Source organism: Podarcis melisellensis (genome assembly GCF_964234715.1).
Source record: "Podarcis melisellensis genome assembly, chromosome: 8".
In the NCBI taxonomy this organism is placed as follows: domain Eukaryota; kingdom Metazoa; phylum Chordata; class Lepidosauria; order Squamata; family Lacertidae; genus Podarcis; species Podarcis melisellensis.
The window spans coordinates 40919162-40929448 of NC_138540.1; the positions used below are offsets into that span (position 1 = coordinate 40919162).

At 42.0% G+C, this 10287-nt stretch overlaps 1 protein-coding gene across 1 annotated transcript in view; it reads right to left on the reverse strand.

The window, feature by feature from the left end:
• The window catches only part of GSE1 (Gse1 coiled-coil protein), a 436639-nt gene that overhangs the window by 411502 nt on the left and 14850 nt on the right, over positions 1–10287 (reverse strand). The gene's annotated exons all lie outside the window — the stretch shown is intronic.

Consider the following 10287-nt stretch of genomic DNA (forward strand, 5'->3'; position numbering starts at 1 on the left):
AAAGATATTTTCTTGCCTATTCTCAATTATAACAACAGACAAGACACTCAGTCACTCTCTTTCTCAGCAGGGGATCTGCCTTTTGTTTTCTAAAAAACAGCACATTCGATTCTTTTAAATGCTGCAGTTGGAATGATTTATTTTTTTAAAAAAAAAGAATAAATGGATCTGTTTTTTTCTAGAGGATTACCTGCTGCACGGACAGTCAGGGCTTTGTTAGCACTTAATTCTGTGAAGCAGGCCTCTCATGGAGAGGAAGTCTCCCCAAAGACAACTCAGTCTCCGAGCTTCACAGTGCACAGCGTGAGGTTATCCTGGCGTTAAAGCCTGATGGGCAAAACAGATGGCAAAACAGAGCACATGGGAAAGCCATCGGGAGACACAAAAACAGATCTGTAGCATTCCAGAGAGCAAGAGGCGATTTGGCAGCAGCAGCAGGCAGGGTGCAATGGGAGTTGCTGGGAGAGAGGAGATAAGGATCCAGGCTGTTTCTTGGACAGAAGAGAAATATATTGTCCAGTAATTCTGTGTCTGATGAAAACAAAATTGGGGCGGGGATGATTGCAGAAATAAAGAGAGTGACAAATTCCCAATTAAAATCACTCCCTCCACCCCACACCAGCTTTTAGGCCTTGGAGACGAAGCCTGAATTGGTGCCAACAGAGTCTTCCCTTCCAAAGCTAATAGCAGGTGTGGAAAGGCCTTTTTTTGTCAGGACCACAGCTGGAGAGAAAAGGGTGAAATCTCCCCTGCCCTGCACACTGTGGTCCCCAATGAATCCCCCCCTCCCCAAAGCATCTGCTATTCCTTTTTGACTGACACAATTTCAAGGATATAGCAGAGTTGAAAAAACAGTTCAGAAAAGAGCAACCAAAATGATCAAAGGTATAGATTAACTCCCCTAAGAAAAAGTTTGAGGCTTTTTGGTTTAGAGAAAAGTGTGAGTAGTAAGAGGTGAGATGATATGCATGGTATGGAGAAAATAAATGGAAGAAAAGTTTTTATCCCTTTCATAATACTAGAACTCAGGGTCATCCAATGAAAATGAATATTCATTGGGCAGAAGATAAATGGGCAGGCATCCTTCCTCATTTTAAAACGCATATTACAGGCAAAGGAGTGGCTGGGAAGTGTACAGTATGTGGTCACAGATGCTCATATTGTGCTGTTATTTTTTACTTTAACATGTATTATCCTTTTCTTCAATAAAATGCTGCTTTTCCCCTAGTTTAGCATCAGGGCAGCAAAAACTCACACAATTTTATTCCGGTAGTGTTAAGATGTACATGCTCTGAGTATTTCTTTTTTAAATATCAGGGTTAGTATTTTGTTGTTTGTTGCTCAGGAATACAGAACGGAAGGTGGCAGGAAGAAGAGAAATATTAATTACCAGTATGCTCACAACTAAGTAACAGTCACACAGTCATACAAAGCCCACCTCTTCATTGCTGGATAAAACCATTAAGTCCTGGGTCTAAAATTACCTAGCCATACCACTGCTTAGGGAGGCAATTATTATCAGGAAATCTGCATGGGCCCAGCACTGCTGCTCAGAACCAATTTGGAGCCTCTGTGGCTACATCTAACTAAAATATCAGGGGAGTGTCTGTCCATTTCATGTGCCATTCATCCTTTAAATTTTAAATTTCTTGGGGGAAAGCAAGACCCTACTGTTTTGCTTATTTTTGTTCCACAAAATATGCCTATCATGTCCTTCAGCTCTATTAATAGAAGCCCCAAGGCAGTTCACAACTTTGATGGAATAAAAATTACTGAATAAAACAAACAAGCATAAAATAAGCAAAGGAATGACTATCAAGATAACAAGAGACATGGTCATCTGCATATCTCAAAATTTCAGCCACTTATCAATTTGAGAGACTTTTTTGCCCCTCCCCCCACTCTGAAATACTGGGAGAGAAAAAAATATCCCCCCAAAATTCAATTCAATCCATGTATGTGGAGTTGGTTGGTTGAATTCTTTTATCTGTCAGATGCTGTGTGGTGGTTGCTCGTGAGTAACCAGGCAGGACTCCGAACTGTCTTTTACAGGTTTTATTGTGCAAACTATTTACTGTACAGTGCAGATACACAAAGTTCATGTCCGTCTTAGTCACTTGCAGAATCCGGGAGTGGCCCCTTCCGGCTTTCCCCCCAACATAAGAACTTAGACACCCCAAGCCTCCACCTTCTTGCATTTCACTCCTCTGCGCAAGCTGGGCAACAGAAGTGGTGTGCGTCCCTCCTGGCCAGCCCAGCTAGGTGAGGTCCTGGGGCTCTCAGCAGCATCCTGGAGCCCTATCACACCTTGGCTGGCCCCTTCCCTCTCTTCTCCATTGGAGGTGTGGCTTTTCCCCTAGCTGGAAGAGGAACTGCTCCTCAGAAGCCTCAGAGGCTCTCTGTATCCCAAATGTCCCAATGCCTCCCTCCCCTGTTCTGATGGCAGTCCCTTGACACTATCCAATGTAAAAGTGATCCAGGGAAGCTAACTGAAGTGCCCACAGAAAGCTTTGTTTCTGAAAATTAAAAAAAAAAAATCCCAAGAAATTCCCCATTGATTCCTGTGTGGCGGTTCTTTTTTTTACCTTTTTTACCTTTCCAGTGGAAAGTACCCAAGTCCTAAATTCAGTAGGAGTTTTCAAACAAAATCCGATCCAGGAAAAGGTTTCCCTTTCTACTATCATATGGATAGCTGTGGTATATTTTACTTATCCCAAGATACACTGAAATTAGACTTGTTGTAATAAAATGGCTTTTCAAAAAAGGCTGCAGGAAGGTCCATGTGAGTAGAGGTGTTGCCTAATTTGGAAGTATGGCAAACCACCTGAAAAAGCCACAGTATGGCACACCAACTGAAGTTGTGCAAAAACTGTCCTGGCCATAGCCTCTTCCTGTTTATTTAGTGGTAGGGCCAAATCATGGATCCTTTCCAAATTACAAGCTTGCTTCTAAGGAGGAATGTGCACACTTCCAGAAGAGGCTGAATGCCTGTTTCTAGGTTGGCCATCTATCCAAGCAATGTTAACACCCAATATTGTCTGGATTAAGCTGCAGATGCCCAATGATCACAAATATTGCTGGTCATGTATCTCTAAATCACCACTAAGGAAAGCCTTTTTCAGCCTTTCCCAGGTTGGCCAGCTATCCAAGCAATGTTAGCACCCAATACTATCTGGAGTAAGCTGCAGACCCCCAGTGATCACAAATATTGCTGGTCATGAATCCATAAATCACCACTAAGGAAAGCCTTTTTCAGCCTTCATCCTCACGTTATTGCAAAACTATATTTCCCATTGCAAACACATATAATAGATGCTGATTATATTTTATTACTGTAATATAACTGAAGAGCAATCATTTTGTAAACTCTAAAAGTTTTTTCTTTTACTACTTTGAGTATTGTGACATGCATGTATGCACTCTTGTATAATACAGTGGGGGGGTAGCTCTAAACTGCAGAAGTGCAACTCAGCATATAACAAACAGGTGGCTCATCGTTTAGGCAGATAGTCAATACCTAATCTGAGGTTTGCCCTTTAGGCAGTTTCTCATTCATTTGGGAACATGGGTTTGATAAAGAGAAGAGCGGGGAAGATTGTGTTTGCTCCCTTTCCTATTCCCCAGCAATTTGGAGAGATGCTGGCTATAGAGAGAGACAGCCAGACAGCCACTGGGACCCTCTGAACAGGTCAATGACAATAACAAGATCTCAGTCAAGCAACACAGCCCTAAAGCTGATAAGCTTCCAAGAGGCCAGGTTGTGTCCCTTAATATTAGTTCTTACAGAAGAAATGCTTGCAGCAACTTAGGCTACTGAGTTACTGGTCAAGAGGATAAAATGTTGAACTAAGGAGGATTTGACCCAAAGGTTATGTGGGTCAAAGGCATCTCAGGACAGTGGCTTTTCTATGCCAGTTTATGTCCGAATGCAGATAACTGCACTATATGGAAGCTAACAGGTGAGTTGCAAACCACCAATACTTTCATTCAAATTTTGCCTCAACAGTGAACTCATTATGGGTCTTGGCTTAGGCAATGTAGCTGTTCTCTCAATCTTCTGCAATATGAGAACTGGTGAAGGGGCTGCTGTGCAGTGGTAGAACATATGCTTTGCATGTGGAAATTCCCAGGTGCAATCCCTGGCCTCTCCAGGCAGGACTGGGAATATTCCCTATCTGAAATCATGGAGAGCCTCTGCCAGTCAGACAACACTGAGCTAGGTGGCTTATGAGCCTGATTCCAAATAAGGCAGCTTCCTTTCTTTCTAGTAAATGGGATCTACAACAAAATGTAGTAGTATAGTCTCCTCAACATAAGCAGGATTCCTGTTGGCCACGTCCTCCTCCATGAGTCTCTAAGTAGCTAGAGGCTCAAGCAGGGCATTCCACTCCCCATTTCAATTTTCAATTTTCTTTTCCCATTCAACAGTCAACATTCTGTGTTTACTGAACATGCCAAGTTTCTTAGATCTGAAAGCTTTTTTCATACTCCTGTAAATCTCAGGGTTCCTCGCGCTTGCTGATACCTGTGGCCTGTTTTGCTTCCACTAAACTGCCCTGTGATCATTGGATGAAGATCAGTATATAAATTTAATAAATAACACTAATCATCAGCCCAGTTCACTGTAAGAGGGAGTGACAATATTGGCCTAGTCGCTTACAAGGTATATAAGGAATAAGAAGATAATGCACACAAAGCCCCTTGAATACCCAAAACATGCCACCTAATTGGCAAACATTATGACTGACAAAGCCTCGGGTTAAGTACTTAATTCGTTCCGGAGTTCTGTACTTAACCTGAAACTGTTCTTAACCTGAAGCAACACTTTAGCTAATGGAGCCTCCTGCTGCTGCTGCGCCACTGGAGCACAATTTCTGTTATATAATAGTATAATAATTTTATTATTTATACCCCGCCCACAGGGGCGCCGACTTATAAAAAATATTGGGGGGGCCCATACCGGGGTCCTGCCCCGGGAAGTTTTCTAAATTTTAGATGAAAATTAGTGAGTTTTAAAGTTTTTTAAAAGTATTTTAGAGTCATATGATCAACATTAGAACCCCGAAAACTCGACTCTCTATAACTCCACACTCCGGGAAACTCGACAAGCCTGAAACACTTTTTGGCTTTGAAAAAAGAAACAAAACATAAACACGCACGGTATTTTCGTAAAAAGCTAATTTAATTTACAGTAACAATTATGCTTATAGACTATTACAGAGCAGTGAATATATAGCTCTGAAAAGACTGAAATGATATTTAAATAAATCCTAAACTATCATTAAAAGAATAAAACATAAAATATTGCTGTCGCACAGTAATAGCGCTTTGATTAATAAGTGAAATAGCTAATTTAAGCTTACTTTGAATAAGGCTGAGGGTTCATTAAATAAAAATAATATCTCAAAGTTAATGCTTTAATACAGTTAATAAAGTTAATACAGTATGCCTAATACTGTATGTAAATATTGTAATACTGTATGTAAATAACGGGCTTTAATTGGGTCTTACACCCTAAAAATATTTAAGTATTTGAAAATAACTAATACAGTACTATAGTAATATAGAAATACAGTGCTAAACTAGTACTAATATTTCGAAACTGAAAATTTAACATTCTGTATGTATTTAATTCTCTATTTTATAAAGATTTTTAATATCTGACAGTGAGTTTGGAGTAGCCCAATGCAAAAATCCTGAGGATCCATGTGGATCCATGCTTTGTAACCACGTTTTTGCACCACTGTGACCCTAGGCAACAGTGGGTGCGTGATTTTTTTGGTGCAAGATGTAGCCATGGACATGCTATGTGATCTGATGGTGAATTTGGGGTGACCCAATGCAAAGATCCTGAGGATCCATGTGGATCCGTGCTTTGTAACCACGTTTTTGCACCACTGTGACCCTAGGCAACAGTGGGTGCGTGATTTTTTTGGTGCAAGATGTAGCCATGGACATGCTATGTGATCTGATGGTGAATTTGGGGTGACCCAATGCAAAGATCCTGAGGATCCATGTGGATCCGTGCTTTGTAACCACGTTTTTGCACCATTGTGACCCTAGGCAACAGTGGGTGCGTGATTTTTTTGGTGCAAGATGTAGCCATGGACATGCTATGTGATCTGATGGTGAATTTGGGGTGACCCAATGCAAAAATCCTGAGGATCCATGTGGATCCGTGCTTTGTCACCACGTTTTAAATGGGGAGGGAAGGAAAAACACAGAAGGGACAAGAAGCACAAGAGGAAGGACTCGATCCTTTCCTTAACCCTCTGCTTGCCAGGAGGGCAGGGGATTCCCTGCTATTTGCTGAGTTTGAGCAAACGCAGCAACAGAAGCGGGTGGGCAGTAAGACCCTGAGGCAGAATGCAGGAAAGCAGCAGCTTCTGCCTTCCCTCCGCCCGACCACCCCATCTTATTTTTGCCCCTGCGCTCCGGCTCCAGGGACCACACATTCGCTCAATAATTTTCTTAAATTATTGGGGGAGCAGAGCCCCCCCCAAACGAATTTTTGAGGGGGCTCGGGCCCCCTCAGGCCCCATGGAGTCGGCGCCTATGCCCGCCCATCTGACTGAGTTTCCCCAGCCACTGGGAGCTGAAGCAAAGTTCTTAACCTGAAGCACTATTTCTGGGTTAGCGGAGTCTGTAACCTGAAGCATATGTAACCTGAAGCGTATGTAACCCGAGGTACCACTGTATTGAATGTGGGATCACATATAACAGTCCCAACACCATCCTGACAACAAATAATCATGAAGCACAAAAAGAAATCTGGAAAAGCTCTTAATTTCTCTCTTTGTTTTCTCGTCCCTCTTTTTTCAACATACATTTCTTATACAGATAGCATTTTATTTTGGGTAAGGGAGCATGTGCAGGTGATCAGCATTTTGTTTGTGATGCCCTTTGGTTTCCTGCTCTTAAGCATCTCTCAAAAATAGCCCTGCTTTTATATCCCAAACACTGCTGTGTATTTTTCTTTATGACATACTCCTAATTTAATAGCCAGGATCCATCGTGCTCCAAAAACAACAGCAAAAAAACAAGTGGCCCACCCTGTAAGCTCCACAAACCAGATTCTGCAATCATTCAGGGATGAAGTGCTAACATATTGTAACATGCCAGCCCAATCTCCATGAGCAGTGTTTCAGGATTCTAGGAGTTTCAGGCATTTACCCAAGATTGTGTTTCCATTGAGAAGACTGAGGCACAGTGGAGGCTAGTGTCTTTAAGAATTAAGGTTTCTTAATACATATTTACACCTGGAAGTCTGCAATGGAGAGGATGCAGAACATTATGCCTCAAGAGTGTCTCTCATTGCCCCTCCTCATAGCTTCAGTAAGCTTGCGTCCAAAGCAGCAGTCAGTCATGGCCTCGGGTGTCTTGGTGCAGCCTTCACCAGCCAGTAGCTAAGAAAGTTCTGACCTCCTGCCCCTCATGGAGTTCTAGCCTTTGTCCTCCTCCTTCCCAGTACACCTCTCTCCAAAAACCCAAGCCTCCTATAAAACAACACCCACATTCACTTTGGCAATCCCTGTTTTGCACAGATCTGAGAACCTTCTCTGATGTCTGGCCATCATTTCATAATGATTTGCGTTCAAGGCAAGGTTGGGACCCAGGGATTCCTTGATTGGAACAATTCGATAGTTTGCATTTTCCCTTCCTATCCTCAAATATTAGCTAGATTCTGACATTCATCAATTTCTTGGGTTTATAGGGGGTCTCCTCCAAAAACTTGATCAATATTCTAAGTCAGTCATCCCCAACCTTGTGCTTTCCAGATGTTGTATGACTACACCTCCTATCATTCCTGATCATTAGTTGTGCTGGCTTGGGCTGAAGGGATTTGTAGTCCAAAACATCTGCACAGTACCAGGTTTGGAAGGCTGTGTTAAAATCCTCTGTTTTTACATAAGATACTTCCCTTTTATAGGAGCAGAAATAGACATCTGTAAATATTCTCACTGTAGTAGAGAGTTTAGAAGACAATCTGAACCCACACTGTAGCTTCTAAGTTTTGTAGCTGCACTAGAGCTTAATTTAAAGCACAACCAATTCAAGGCTCACATATGCAAACCACCTTAGTAATAAAGCATCCCCTGAGAAATCAAAATGCTTGCAGAGAATTTTACCATTCTCAGTTACAGTGCCTCCCTGGAATTGCTGTTATTCAACAAGTCCAGAGCACAGGGCTGGAAAGATTATCCTGAATATAAAGCTTTTGGCTGCCCTCTTCTGGCTGCACAACTAAACGCATAGAAAGGACATAATTTTGATTTCTCCACATTTTCTTAGAGTGCATACACCTGGCACACTATCCCACATTCAGACCTTTCTTGATGCAGAACCACAAAGGCAGGAAGGATCCTATTAAAGGCTAATTCACACTTTCACAACCATCATTCAATGAGTGCAATATTAAGAACTAACTTTTATGTATGAAACCATCCTCATAGATCAAGCACCACAAATGAAGTTTGTATACACCCTTGGAGCCTGCATGCAGTTGGGCCATCTGTAATAGGCTGCTTGGTTTGAGGTTTTGATGGAGTGTTGTAAAAATGTTTATCATTTGCCATCAACTGCCAGGCTTTATGAGCCTAGAAAGAGATTCCCCAGCTCTTTGCTTGGCACAAGAGAACAGTGTGACTCGACACTATGTTCTCAGCTTGCTGGCCTCTGGGGCATGCAGAAACTCCTTTGGGAATTGTGCACTGGCTATGAGCTTGCAGTTGCATCCCTATCTTCGCAATCTATAAATAGCGTTTCCAAAAGACACAGTAGATTTCGAGCACTAAGGAGGGATTTTGCAGGCGGGATTCAAACATACATCAGAACTTTAGGATTGCAGAATTGAAGTGAATTAAAACATTCTGTCACCCTAGCACAACAAATCCCCTTTTCTTAAAAAATGACTTTTTAGGGTTGTGACAGGAAACTATGGTACATTGAAAAGTGGGGTGAACAAATGATTAACCGGAAGATATGTAAACAGCCTGCAAGGAAATAAGTGTGGATACAGAATGAATGCTCATTGTCATACAATCACCCCATTAACAATAAAAAGGCCAGACATAATCTAACCACTGCATAAGTGCTGTACAAGCAAATCAGGATAAATGCTCAATAAACAGGTTGTCTGGAGGAGCCCATTGTCTTCCGCAAACAGCCATGCACAGACTAGCGTACCCACTTTAGAAAACCTGTCTCTGTGTGTAAAAACAGCATATACGTGTGCATATATATAGGTCTTCCATTCAGTCTCCCTTCTTATCTTGCTACAGAATATATTGAATTTCGATTACACTTAATCCTCAGACATCCACTGAGCCAGACCCTGGGGCACATCAACAGGCATTGCCTGCCCAGCTGCAACACAATGAAAACAAGACTTCCTGCTGACCTATCACATCTGGACAGATAGAAGAGATTCTTTATCCTCTTAACAGCTTTCTCCATGCCCTCAGGAAGCACCCTCTAACTCCAGACTATGAGAAGGCTGGAAGAAAAGAAAGCAATATCTAAAAGCAAGGAAAGCAAGTCATGGTAGTCAGAGCAAGCGCTAATGATATTCTTTCAACAATGCAGATCCAATACATTTTTGGCCCCTCCACTCATCTTTTTCTTGGGCATTTGTGATTATTTGTACTCATGATGCTTTCAGGGTGGTTATTGTTGCATCAGGGTGCTTTCAGATGACTTGTTTATTGACTATTCATCCTGATTTGTTTGCAGGGAGATTAGAGGAGGCTGGCTATTTAATGAGCATTCACCCTGATTTGTTTGTGAGACGGTTAGATGATGTTGTGTCAAAGCAATTGTCACCCCACACTTTCCACTGCACTTTCCCCCGCCATCTTCTTTATCATAAAACATCCAATCTGCTGGGAAGCGGGTATGTTGCACAAGATCTCCCAGTCAGTCAATTGGTCTGAAAAGTTAAAGGACTTCAGCAGGAAGGTGCAAGACATGCACTGAATAGAAACAAAGCAGTATGTCTGTCCCAATAATTTTCCAGGTACAAGCTGCATTGAAAGTGGAATTACATATAAGCACCCTGGTACCATCATGAGCACAAATCATTGTGAAAGCACAATAAAAAGGATGCTTGGAAAGGCCCGTCAACAGGCAGGGCCTTTTCAGTTGTAGCTCCAATTGTAGGGAATGCCTTCTCCGAGGAAGCCTGCCTGGCAAAAGCACATTGCTTTTCAAGAAGCCCTTTCTGAAAATCACAGGTACTGAATGCCGGTTAATGTTTTTCTGCTATTCTGCTACTGTTTTGGGTTTCTC